The 15,000-nt window shown below is 34.2% G+C and overlaps 1 protein-coding gene across 1 annotated transcript in view; it reads right to left on the bottom strand.

The window, feature by feature from the left end:
• Window positions 1-15,000, bottom strand: part of grk5l (G protein-coupled receptor kinase 5 like) — a 785,510-nt gene that overhangs the window by 66,635 nt on the left and 703,875 nt on the right. The gene's annotated exons all lie outside the window — the stretch shown is intronic.

The raw sequence follows: 15,000 nt of genomic DNA, 5'->3' as shown, positions 1-15,000 counted from the left end.
TTAACACGTCATTTACGTGTTAACATGCAATTAACGTGTTAACACGTTTTTTTTTAACTATTCTCATTTTTAAAGTGCTATCATTTACTCATTTCTCCAATTAACCTACTTATTATAATATGTGTAAAGTAATTTCACTTAAATCACAATAAATGCTTTGCAGTCAATGATCTGTAGCAGATATTTATTATTATAAAAGGCCAGATATCTTCTGTAATGTAATGTTTGATGGCATAATAATGTAAAATAATAATGTTTGTTATTCAGCTGCTGTGATTTCTTTGAAATATGTGTGCAGAGAAATCAGAATGAGATTAATTTGACAAGTGTGTGCAAACACACTTTTTTTTCAGGAACACAAACATACAGTATATACAAATCAACACAAGAACACAGAATGACATAAGTGGATAAAGTAAATAATAAAACATTGGTTACAAAATCATATACAGTAAGGGTTGTGTATATGTATGACTAAAAACAGGTAGCAACTAATCTAATAAAAAAGATCTATAGAGATAAAGATGTGTAGAGATCTGGAGGTTGGGCAGGTGCAAAGCAATAATCCTCTCCGCTGTCCTGACAGTCCACTGCAGTCTTCTTGTGTCTGATTTGGTGATTTCTAGATGGCACTTAGGAGTTTTTTTTTTTTTTTTTTTACTTTTTATACATTTATTGTTTGCAAAACTTTACACTATATACTTTTGGTCTCTGTACTGGAAGCTCCAAATCACCAAGACAAAACACTCTTGTGTGCAAACAATTGACAATAAATAATTGACAAGTTTTGATAAAACTGTAAGCTCTTTTCTGCCTGGTAAGAACAGCCCAAGTTATGATATACTAAATCAAAATTACAAGACAAAAAGTCGAAATAATGATTTATTAACTCAAAATATGACTAAAATCTGTAGAAATGACATAACGACAATAGATGGCGACAAATCACCATCTAAATGTGTAACTTAATTCTCTAAAGATGATTAATCTTTTTTTTCTTTTTAAAAGAGTTATTGAATCTTTAACTGAATGTCATTTTTTTCATTCATTAGCTTGTTTATGAAAACTGCATGCAAGAACTTAAACTCAAATGGTCCATGGTAATTTTGTCAAGTAACTTTGCAATGTAGTGGGTAACACATGCAGTTTAGGTCAATTCAATATGAAGTGAATTTAAAATAATATTTCCCACATTATCTTTAACTAACCAAGGACATTTTCACAGTATTATGCCACAGTATCCAATAAAACAAAAATTCTTCTGGAGTCATAAGTCTTATTTCTTATAGTTTATATAAGTGATATGGGTCAATCAATTGTTACTTATGCAAACTTCAATACTTTCTTTAAAATATTAAAGGTGCTGTAAGCAATTTTTCATCTTAACAGGCTGGCACAATTCGGCGACTCTCAAAAAAAAATAAATAAATTGTGGTTAGACATGCACAGAGCATCTTCTTTCTCACAATGAGTTTCTTCTATCATTCATCCAACCAAGTTCGTTCTTCCGAAGTGATCTGGGAACAAGGTCAGTGCTGCAAAGAGCTTGTAAAGCAGGGGTCTCAAACTCAATTTACCTGGGGGCCGCAGGAGGCAAAGTCTGGGTGAGGCTGGGCCGCATAAGGGATTTCACAAAAAAAAGTCCTCAAATGTCATTATTAACAGTTTTAATTATTTCTTCTGAACATGAAGTGTCCTGAACATTAACAGAACATTGAGTGAAGATTATGAACAGTTCCTCTGAACATGGCATCTTTTGCCTACTCCTTGCTGCCAGAGACTTGACAGCACTTCTTCTCACAAATCTGAACCACATTTGGCTTTAGAGCGGAAGCAGTTGAGACCCTCAGTATGGCTTGGGGGAACTCACTCAAAACTTCCATTCCCTCACCCACTGCAGAGTGGATGCGCGCGTATTGAAGAGCGGTGTTATCGCGCGCGTACTGAAGAGCGGTGTTATCGCGCGCGTACTAATCAACTGTGTTGTCGCGCGCATACTCAAGAGCTGTGTTGTCGCGCGCCTACTGAAAGGCGGGACCGAAGGTGTGCCGCGTCGCGGGGGCACTTTTGATCATTTTGGAAGGGCACTTTCTATCCGAGACTAAAAAGGGCATGTGCACTGCACAGGTTGAGCCCTATGTGTGCACGTGCCTGCCCTCACCTAAAAAAAAGGCGTATATATGTATAAATAAAACACCCCCACCCCACTCCAGTCACATCAGTCTGTACCAGTCTGTATCTACCAATAATATATATAAGATGCAGGCTGTAGCTAGGTAGGTGGCAGGCTGCAGATAGGTAGCTAAGTGGCAGGCAGGGGCGGGAACAGCTTACCTTGGTTCTGGCCGGCGCGAGTTCCCTCCTAACACTTCCCGCCCGTCACAGCGTCTAACAAAGGGGCGGGGTGCGTGGTGACGTCACCGGCATCCCCGCCCCTTTGTTTACACGGCGGGCGGGGAATGCCAGTGACCGCTGTGTACGGATAGAATCAGCGGAGCGGGGAGCGCTCTCTCTCCCCGCTCCGCTGATTCTGTCAGTGTACAGCGGTCGGCGCGGGCCACAAAATATTGCACTGAGGGCCGCAAATGGCCCGCGGGCCGCGAGTTTGAGACCCCTGTTGTAAAGCCTGCCCTGGCTCATTTAAAGTGACCAGCGCAATGAATGATAAATGTCAGTAATAATCAAAACAGTTTAAAACGGGCTTCTCTAGAAATGTAAATATTGCACATAATATGAAAGATTGTGTTCAAGCATATAGCTGACTTGTGCACTTCATGCTATTCTTTCTTCTTGCTCATTTTGTAGATAACAGACCAACAAAAAATTCATTAAAATAAATATACAAATTATATCAAAGGAGTTTCAAAAAGATATATTTTCCAAGAAAGATACAAGTTTATGTTTTTGTTCCCGTGAATAGATGATTTCTTTTGTTCTGTGGGAAATGAGGGTTTCTTTAATGCTCCACTGTAATTGGGTCACAAACCCGTCATTTGTTTGCTACATTTTTAATTTGTCATTATGTTAAAGATTGTCATAACCATCTGATTTTTCCCTCATTCTAATGTGCTTTCATTTTCTCCTAACTTGCTGCAGGAGTTTTAAAATCCCAACCGATAATGAAATCTGGTTACAGTGCACACAAACCTTAAACGTGCACACACTACAAGACAAAGAAAACTGTGGCATAGCACACTACAAGATACTATTAAGATTGTGCCTGATGGAGCACATAACCTGATTGCAGAATAACTCTGCTTTTTAATGATAGGCTAGCTAACAAATATTTGACCAACTGCCAGAGCGAACAGCCTGCAGAATGAAAAAAAAATGCTGCTTGAAAAGAGCACGTCCAAACAAATGTCTAATATTATTATGAATAACTATAATAAAAACTACTACTACTATTATTATTATTATTATGGATCAGAGAGAAGACAAAGGCAGATTAACAGAGAATGAATATTTAATGATACTTTAAACAATTTTGAGGTTGTTCAGAAAAGAAATATCATCAATACCAACAAAAAGAAAACAAACAAACAGAACTTAACTTCGGGTTGTAACTGAAACAAGATGATGCCAGTGGAGGTAAACACCGTACAGGATTCACAGGACAAGATAACAGACAGGATAACAAACTGGTGAGCAGGTAGGCAGGCTACGTTATCAGGTAAATGCTGTCACACTGTAGAGAAATGAGTCTAGGTAATAACAAATAAATCAGACCATAAATGAGTGATTGTTCCAGGCTTACAGGGTTATGTAGTGTGAGCGATGATGAGCAACAGGAGAAGGTGATTGGTGATTGGTCTGGTGATTGGGGCTGTGCAGGTGCAGTGAATGAATCTGATTGTCCAGAAGGATTCCTGACAATTATTATTATAAGCTAATATCATAATACTGGAATGTGCCATGCTTTGACTGGCTATTTATTTCAAAAGAAAAATTGTTAGTTGTTGCACTGCATAGCCTATAGTGTGGAAAAATATAATTTACAATGCAACGAAACCCTGGCCTGCAGTAACAGTACTGTCTCTCCCTCTGAATTTTATTTTCTATACTTTAATTTTCTAAACCTTACATTTTAATGTTTAAGCATTTTGTTTCATTGGCTACACATCTGGGTCATAGCAACCACACACACAGAATAAAGTGTGGCTAATAAAAAAAAAGATGGTTTAAGCATATTATAAATTAGCTTATTAATTTATTCATTTGTTAAAACCAACACAATTCCCACCAGCTTTTCTTTTTAGGCTTTCAGGATGTTGTCACAGCCATGAACATAATAACTTTCTTTATTAATAGCCTTATTGTTATTTTTTGACCAACTGCCTATAGGCACAACCTCAAAATGGTTTCTGGCAGTTATATAAAAAAAAAAAAACATATGCATGCACTCAAGGTGTGCTGCAATTGTCTTTCATATATAAAATAAAAGTTTGTATGTTAGAGGGAAACAGAATTGCGGCTCATCTCGTGCATTTACTTAATTTTATAACAGCCAGTAAGAGATATGCAAACTGGGACATAATGACACCTATTTTAAGGTTTTGCTTATAGTGGCAGGTAATCAAATATTACCATAATAATAATAATAATAATATTTTATTATTATTATTATTATTAGCAGGTTGTTGTTATTCTGTTTATTGTTGTGACAAGGTCCTGTAAGCCTAAAAAGAACAGCTGGGGAGAATCGTGTCACTTTTAACAAATAAATAAATATATATAAGCTAATTTATAATAAGATTAAATGATAGTTTTTTATAAAATAGTGTAAGTATAAAAAAAAATTTGTCCCATAGCCTAAACTGAAACGAGTAGGCTATAGGCTATAAGATTTTTTTTTTTCAGAGAGAGATAACTGCAGGGCCGGGGTTTTGCATTGTGAATTATATTTTTTCAATACTATAGCTAACAATTTTGCTTTTGAACTACATAGCCAGTCAAAGCACAGTATAATAAGTAAAACTGGCCACAATTTAGTTTGGATGCGATAAATTGGAAGAAAATATATACATTAAATACAAAGGCTGGTTATTTTACTGGTGATAAGGCACACTACAGTGTAACCTTACATTTTACTCATTATTTTAATTGATAATTTGTTAATTAATACTGGGCGAGGCAGTGGCGCAGTAGGTAGTGCTGTCGCCTCACAGCAAGGTTGCTGGTTCGAACCTCGGCTCAGTTGGTGTTTCTGTGTGGAGTTTGCATGTTCTCCCTGCCTTCGCGTGGGTTTCCTCCGGGTGCTCTGGTTTCCCCCACACTCCAAACACATGCGGTGCAGGTGAATTGGGTAGGCTAAATTGTCCGTAGTGTATGAGTGTGTAAGTGAATGTGTGTATGGATGTTTCCCAAAGATGGGTTGTGGCTGGAAGGGCATCCGCTGCATAAAAACTTGCTGGATAAGTTGGCGGTTCATTCTGCTGTGGCGACCCCGGATTAATAAAGGGACTAAGCCGACAAGAAAATGAATGAATAAATAATACTTAAATGTAAAAATGGTATTGAATCTACTTAGAAAGATTTTTTATTTACTTTAAAAAATGTCTGGTGCAAAGTTTAATAGCTGTTAGTTGTGAAACTTATTGATGTACTCTGGCTCCTTTAAGGGAGGTGCACCGGAAAGTAGGAGAGAGGGAAAAAAAGGAAGTGGAGAAAAGTTGGGCAGATGCAATGCTGTTGTAATGCTGTTTGTGAATGTTATGTTGATGCTCCAGATTAAAGACAAAGAAATGAATTTTCACCCTGGTAACCCGCGTTTAATTATGATACCCACGTTGGAGAGACTGGTTTGTAAACAGCCAGAAACATGGGTTACAACAGATTTTCAACAAAAATATTATAAGGAAACTTATTTGACAACAACAGATCCTATAAATGTTATAACAAATGCCCTTAATTACCTAGCCTAGTTGACAGCAAGCATCAAGTGTTTATTGAGATTGTGTCTGTCATCTTTCTTTATGAAGCATTAAACAGAAGGGCGTACGTTGACCAGAGTGATGTTCAGCTGACGAGGTGCATTTATTTAGCCTGTAACCTACCCTATAGATTTTTTTTTTTTTTTTTTTTGCATATAATGTTCTTAAAATTTCATTAAAATGTATATTTATAGTTTTTATATAAAATATAAATATATAAAAGGCCTGGATAAATTATGTATTTTATAAAAGGTTTGTTTATGGACTATGCGCGTCTCGCTGGCGCATCTGTGACCAAGACAGAACGTGTTTGTTTGAGATGATCAAGACCCACGGTATCCAGAGTAAACCACCAAATGAAAAAGAAGAATAAGAACCACATCCATCAGGAGGAACTGTGGATGCCAGAGGAATCTGTCTGAAATAGATGTCTTTTTAGTGAACAAGCATGAATAACATGCAGGTTTTAGAGTATGAGGAATTCCCAGCTTCAACTTACATGTTTTTCATGTTTGTTAACCATTTAATAATATGATTTACCATTAACAAAGCATTTGTTAGTGTAATTATAAACCTTATTATAGTCTGAACTCCAGCATTAAAATGTTACATTTGTTCATTAATGGTTCTTGTAAGCACTAATTTGTTAACTAACGTATTAATTAACACTGTAACAGACGTAAATAAGCGTTATCTTACATTTCTTTATGCTGAAGGATCATTTTATTTCTATTGTTTATGGGGGACTTTTATTTTGACAAGAAATCGTTTTTTCAGAGCTAAAAAGTTATGATGAGAGAACAGTATGGATAGCGGGCATTTCATGACGGTTTAACAGAGCTCGTATTAAAAAGGACGGTTTATAAGTTTATTCCTTGCTGCCAAATATGTTGAGCTCCTTTTAAAGGAAGTGGAGCAGATGACGTAGGCTCAACGTAGCCATTGTGTAACGAAACGATAGCTCGCATCACCACATTAATATTCACGAGAAGGATTACAAGCTGCTACGACAGACACAATCATCGTGACACCACAGCTACGTTTTACTTGAATTATTCATGATGCAGTGACCGAAGCACTACGCTGAGCTTACGGTGATCTTACCTCATCATCCAAGATCATGACGAGAGAGTAACGAACGCGGAAGTGCGTTAAGAAATACAAACCGAAAGCAGCAAAATACAAAGCAACAGAGTTTTGCTGCTGCTTAATGTCTTGTTCATCATGGGTAACACTTTACATGAATAATGATGTATTAACATGTTAACTAAACATTACTTTATTATGAACTAATGATGAGTTAATGCATGCCAATCATGAATTAACTTTAACTACAGCATGAGTCACGAGTTCATGTGTGAATAACGGCTACCTTAATTGTTAGTACATGTTTATGCCTAATTTAACCATCATGAACTCATGATATCTTAATGTGTAATTATATTGTGACTTTACTTGGAGGGTCACATCATCATTAATCCATTCTTAACTACTCATGAACTCCTTATGCACGTCCATCTAGTATGTTACACTGAAAAACAATAGAAAAGTGTTCTGTCAGCATAAACATGAACAGGAATTCATGAGTAGTTAAGGATAAGTTAACAGTAATGTGCCCCTCCAAGTCATGACATAATTATACATTAAAAACTTATGAGTTCACGTTAATTACTTTTAGCTTAAACTTAAATGTGAATTAATACATTAATCAACAGCATGTACTAACAAGTAATTAAGGTAGCTGTTATTCACACATGAACTCATGTTGTAGTTTACGTTAGTTCATGATTACTGCATGCATTAGCTTATCATAAAATCATTCATTCGTTTTCTATTCGGCTAACTCCCTTTATTAATCTGTGTTCGCCACAGTAGAATGGACCGCCGACTTATCTAGCATATGTTCTATGCAGCAGATGCCCTTCCAGCTGCAATCCATCTCTGGGAAACATCCATTCACACTCATTGACACTCATACACTACGAACAATTTAGCCTAATTTAACTGTATCGCATGTGTTTGGACTGTGGGGGAAACCAAAGCACCCGGAGAAAACCCAAGCAAACCCGGGGAGAACATGCACACAGAACTCCACACAGAAACACCAACTGACCCAGCCGAGGCTCAAACCAGCGACCTTCTTGCTGTGATTCAACAGCACTACTGCGCCACCACGTCGCTATCATGAATTATGAATTTATAATAAACTAATGTTTAGTTTGCATATTAATACATCATTATTAAAGTACTGTTATTGTAAAGTATTACCAAATCAATTATACAATATAAAACAGTATATAATTACAAATAAATATCATATAAATAAATTTATAAATATATCATTTAATTTTATATATATATATATATATATATATATATATATATATATATATATATATATATATATATATATTCATTTTCAGATAATGATTACTCTTATAAAGACATATTTCTTTCATTCTTTTTTTTTTTTTTAATTATGCAGTGTCACATTTAGTTGGTTCTTATATGAAAGCAAGCAGCATGACTAGAACGCTATTAAAAGGATTTTCACTCCAGTGTGGTGATACATTAAAGTATTTAGAGGCCTAAAAACACCAATAATACACATGGCCACATCTTATAGTACACATATATCACACAGAATAATGGAAATATAAATACTTTGTGCATGATGTATTCAAATAACTGTAAATATGATTTGCTATCAAGCCATATAAAATGTGATAAAATGTGAATATCTGCAAAGTATATGAAATACAAGTTAATATTTAAATTATATATATATATATATATATATATATATATATATATATATATATATATATATATATATATATATATATATATATATATATATATATTTAATTTTTTTTAATTTTGAAAAAATGGGCAACACGGGGGCGCAGTGGGTAGTACTGTCGCCTCACAGCAGGAAGATTACTGGTTTGAACCTCGGCTGGGTCAGTTGGTGTTTCTGTGTGAAGTTTGCATGCTTTATGAAAATGGTTTTATATTTTGTATCAAAATACTTTAGTGTCTTTTGTATTTTTTAAATACTGTAAAATACTTTGAAAGTCTACATAATGACATAAAATGCAGCCTCTGATTGATGTTTTCTCAGTTGTTTGCCCAGACTTGAGATCAGAACAGAAAATGTATTAAGAAGGTCATCAATGCTTGAAGTATTGATGAAAATTATGCTCATATAAAGAAAATAACAGACAAATGACAGGGGTATATTTGAGAGCAAGGCAACAATCATTGAAAATGGTATACTGCACAATACCATGAAAAAATATAATATAATGGAAAAAAAACACCTAAAGACAGTGTACTGAAGTTCACCAATTGGGTGAACGAAGACTTTAAGTTAAAGAAGAACTGAAAAAATCTTCAGAAAATGAGTAAACTGCACAAATGGATGGATTGCTGATGTAGATGCCAAGACAATTAGACACACCACATAAAAATAAGTCCTACAGTGTTGACACCTATACTTCATTGGTTCTTTCAAATGTCAGAATTTTGATCTGCAGGTGCACTTATATAGTTAATGAAGAGGAAAGATGTCAGTCTAAAGATAGCAAAGTGGCACAATACAGTATATGAGACACATATTTAATAATACTCCAGCCTGGTCAAAAACTCTAGACTCCAGACTTCGCAAAAACAGATAAGTCCATTTTTACAGATGTCATGTTTTATTTTTTGCATTAGTTACCGCCAAAACCTTATTTTATGTGTAGGCCCTGCATATTGTGTTGTGCTCCACCCTGCTTTTCCACCCTGATCTCTCACCAGCTCTCAGGTTAATTAGCTCCCAGCTGCTAATCATTATGAATCTGCCTGAATCAGAGTGTTTTGGCTTTAAATACAGCCCTCTGAAGCTAGAGAGCTGAGGAACACTTCTCCCCAGCTCGGAATAGGAATAGGAATAGGAATAGGAATAGGAATAGGAATAGGAATAGGAATAGGAATAGGAATAGGAATAGGAATAGTAGTAGCAGCAGTAATTAATTAATTTTATATTTCTTATAATTTTATTGTTCACTTGTGGTTGTGATATTGGTCACTAGTGTTTTTGTAGTTGGATCAAGCCTTAAAGCCAAATAACCTTTATTGTACCATTATTGCGTTTCCATTGCTATATAGTATTTTGTGTACTTTGAGATTTAAGTTCTAATTCCATATTATTTCACAAATATATTGTGTATATATATTTTTACAAATTCTTTGTTACACCTTTTAAACAAAACTAGACTTAAAGTTAACAATTTTAATAACCTCTTTATATAAAACCCTTTTAAAATATAAGACTGTTAAGTGATGATGTCAATTTTACTGGCCACTCAATGGATGAAAACACAATGATGAGATCTAGTCTAACTCATTATCTGCAATACATGTTTTTTTTTTTTTTAAAGAGATCATTTTCAAGACAGGACTTTCTATATGTATTTTGTACAATTATTTTTTTTTTTTAAATGAAAGAGAAACACGAGTTTATAAATGCCTCATGTAGAGGTAAATGCGTTGACCGATAAGCTGATTTAAACTTGCTCAAGCCCTGTTGCTGTCAAACATTGTTTACTTAATGTAGTCAGTGTAACGGTGAACGGTGACCAAATATGCCTATTTCGTGACGGAATTTCCTGCTCGCTTGTAAAAGTATTTTGTGTATTTTAAAATTAAAGATATATAGAATTTTACTTTGATACATTTGTGGCTGCTGTATTTTATAGTTTATATTGATACATGTAAAATTGATGGATTTGGGATTTTATTTTAAAATGTGGTTCAGTGTATTTTTGCCCATTCCTGCTCACTGTGTTGGCTTGTGTTTCCTCTGGGTGCTCTGGTTTCCCCCACAAGTTCAAAGGTGAAGGTGTGTGTGTGTGTGTGTGTGTGTGTGTGTGTGTGTCCATTATAATTACAAATATGTACATGAATGTTCAATTATGTAAAACATTTTAACTATATCAGGTTTTATTATACAAAATATTTAGAGAATTGTTACACATTTAGATTGTTTTTTTTTCTACCGCCTGTTGTTGTAATGTAATTTTTACAGAATTATTCAGTCATAAATTTGAGTTATTAAATCATTATTTTGACTTTATCTTGTACTTTTGATTTAGTAAATTATAATTTTGGCTTTGCTTACCTTACATCGTTTGCACAAAGTAATGTTTTGTCTTGGTGATTGGAGCTTCCAGCTCTAAAAAATATATAAAAATATCTAGTGCAAAGTTCTGCAAACAAATATATATATATATATATATATATATATATATATATATATATATATATATATATATATATATATATAATTTAGTAATTTATGACATGTTATATATGGTATGAGAATGTAGAATCTGCAGCCACTTCATCTGACAAAACTTCAATTACTGTCTGGTTTGGATCAGCCACCAAATCAGACATAAGACTGCAGCGGATTGTCAGGACAGCGGAGAGGATTAATTCTGTGCACCTGCCCAACATCCAGATCTCTACACATCTTTATCGATCTTTATTATTAGATTGGTTGCTACCTGTTTTTATAGTCATAAATATACACAACCCTTACTATTTATGATTTGTAACCAAAATGTTGTATTATTTACTTTATCCACTTATGTCATTATTTTTTCCTGTGTTCATTTGTATGTGTGTACTGTATGTATATGTGCTTCTGAAAAAAAAAACACAAAACATTTCTTGTGTTTGCACACACTTGTCAAATAAATCTCATTCTGATTTCTCTGGACACATTTTTTTAAAGAAATCGCAGCAGCTGAATAACAAACATTATTATTATACATTATTATGCCATCAAACATAACATTACAGAAGATGTTTGGCCTTTCATAATACTAAATATCTGCTACATAACATTGACTGCAAAACATTTATTGTGATTTTAGTGAAATGACATTATACATTTTAAAATAAGCAGTTTCAAGAATGAATAAATGATAGCACTTTAAAATGAGACTAGTTTAAAAAAAGACGTGTTAACACGTAAATTGCGTGTTAACACGTAAATGACGTGTTAACACGTACCAACGTGTTAACGCGTAAATTACGTGTTAACGCGTAAATTACGTGTTAACACGCAATTACGCGTTAACACGTTTGTTGCAGACGTTTTGGCCCTAACGGCCTTCCATATTTTTTAATTACGTTGTTTATGGATATGGAAGGCCATTGGGGTCAAAACGTCTAGAAGCGCAATGACACGCGATGCATCAGGTGTTCTAAAACTGTTCTGATGGGCAGTTTACATTATTAATCACAAACATTGGTGGGCTTGGTTTTCCATAAGGTAAATTTAGGTTTATCGCTTGTAGTTCAAACGTAATTGAATTATTTGCATGTTTTTGACTGAATTTTCTTTTCTTTTTTTATACAGACAGGTGCAAACCAAACCAGATGACTTAATGGCATAAGCATATGTATTTTAATCGTTTGTTTGCCATTTTTTAACCCTTGTGTACTGTTTAAGTTTACTACCCTTTTGTTATGATAGGGATGAAAACGTCCATTGAATTAAACTGCTGTAAAAATGCATCAGATAAACATTTTGTTTCGGTTTTTTTGCATAAATCTGTTAACCAACCTCAGTCCTGATCAAAACTACTAAATTGCTTAGAAAATGACAGGATTGAAATTTTAAAACCTTGTATCAGTCTTGGACATGTGAACGATTAGTAACAACATTGGCTTTGATGCATGGTTAGATTTTCATTTTTTCTCCCTAATTTACAGCGGTGGCTGTTTTTTCCACATTGACTTCCATTATAACCACATTTGATGGTGCATAAATACAGTCTTTGTTTTTATTTACTCCATGTAGTTCTGAAAGCTGAGATGCATATTTTGATTTTCTCAGACACATACAGGTAAGTGCGTAAAGGTCACTCTCACACACTCACAGACACATACACACACTTTATTTTGCTGTTATACTTTATATAAAATACAGAAACTTTTTTGCACAGCCCTATCTAAAGAGTTAATGGTACAAACTGATGAACAGTATAAATGACAAATTTTAAAAACCACCAACAATTAAAAACCCATGGTTATATGGTGTCATGGTTTTGTAATCCAAAAATATGGTTATAATGGAAGTCAATGGGGCAAAATAATAAATTAGGAAGAAAAAAGGAAAAAAAAAAAAAAAAAAAAAAAAAATATATATATATATATATATATATATATATATATATATATACATACATATATAAAATAATGCATCAAAGGTGTTTTTTTCACATGTCCAAGACTTTGATAAAAGGTCAAACAAATCCAGTCCACAATCACTTTTTATATTGAAAATACATAATTTTATGTGTTATTTTCACAAAATCAGTGACATCATTTATGAATTAAATGCAATGAAAGAGTTAAAATCCTGCAATTGTCTTAACAATTTAGTAGTTGTTATCAGGACTGAGGTTGGTTAACAGATTTATGCTAAATAAAATTGAAAAAAATATTTGTCTGATGGATTTTTACAGCAGTTTAATTTAGTGGACATTTTCATTACTAACATAACAAAAGGGTAGTACATTTGCCACATTGTACATGTGTATAGTCAAGTTTTTTTTAATTATTATTCAAAGTATTTTATCAAAATATGTGTCAAAATAAGATGTCACCAAAAAATTTTGCGCTAGCTAAAACACAGAAAAGGATAAGGCAAAATTAAGACACAAAAATCACCCCAGAGTGGATAAAAACAACCCCAACAGAATTAGAATCCACAGGTGTGTTTGAATAAAGATTTTGAAATTGTCTTTTGTGTAAGTTTGTTTTTTCCTGTCTGTTTTTAGAAAATGAACTTGAAATAAAATGAGAAGGAAAGTAGCTGTTGGGCCCATTTCTCTTGCATGCTTTGAGTGACACTTTGAGAATTTCTTGAGATAGCGTCATAGATCAGATGCCTCAACAAACCTATGATAAGGTGGCACAGAGACCTTGGAAAGAGTCTATATGGGGGTCTACTCTGCAGACCTGGAGCAAAACAAATCTATGGCCCAGGCAGTTTTACATCCCTGTTGTTCGCGATGGGTCCCCTCCTGAATTATTAGCCGCCTTAATGGAAAAAAAAAAAAATTCAACACATTTCTAAACATAATAGTTCTAATAACTAATTCCCTTTATCTTTCCCATGATGACAGTACATCATTTACTAGATAGTTTTCAAGATACGGATTCAGCTTAAACTTACATTTAAAGGTTTAACTAGGTTCATTTGGCAAGTTAGGGGAAATAAGACAAGTCATTGCTTGAGGGAGCTAATAATATAGACCTTAAAATGGTTTAAAAATGTAAAACTACTTTTCATTCATTCATTCATTTTCATTTCATTTTAAAAAGGAGGCGTGGCACCCAACCCCACCCCTAACCGTCATTGGGTGATGAGCAAATCATACTAAATTGTACGAATTAGATTGTACGAATTCATATGAATTAGCCACTTAATCAAAAAAATACAAATTGCCATGAGATTGTGTTGCAACAGCGAAATGAACCACCAAGTTATCCAGCATCCAAGCGGATGCCCTTCCAGCTGCAACCCTTCACTGGAAAACACCAATACATTCTTATTTACACACATACACTATGGACAATTTAGCCTACCCAATTCACCTATACGCGCATGTCTTTGGACTTGTGGGGGAAACCAGAGCCTCCGGAGGAAATCCACGCGAACATGGGGAGAACATGCAAACCTCCGCACAGAAATGCTAACTGACCCAGCCGAGGCTCGAACCAGCGACCTTCTTGCTGTAAGGCGAGAGCGCCAACTACTTTTATTTTAGCCAAAATAAAAATAAGACTTTCTCCAAAAGAAAATATATATACAGTGAAAGTAAAAAGTATTTGATCCTTTGCTGCTTTTGTTGGTTTGCCCACTAATAAAGACCTGATCATTCTGTACTTTTAATGGTAGATGTATTCTAACATGGAGAGACAGAGTATAAAAAAGAAAATCCAGAAAATAACTTTAAAGAATATATATTAATTGATTTGTATTTCATTGAGGGAAATAAGT

This window comes from Danio rerio, chromosome 8 (genome assembly GCF_052040795.2).
Source record: "Danio rerio strain M-AB ecotype USA chromosome 8, GRCz13ab, whole genome shotgun sequence".
Taxonomy (NCBI): Eukaryota; Metazoa; Chordata; class Actinopteri; order Cypriniformes; family Danionidae; genus Danio; species Danio rerio.
The sequence above is the reverse complement of the archived record's forward strand: the minus strand, read 5'-3'. Positions and strand labels throughout refer to the sequence as shown.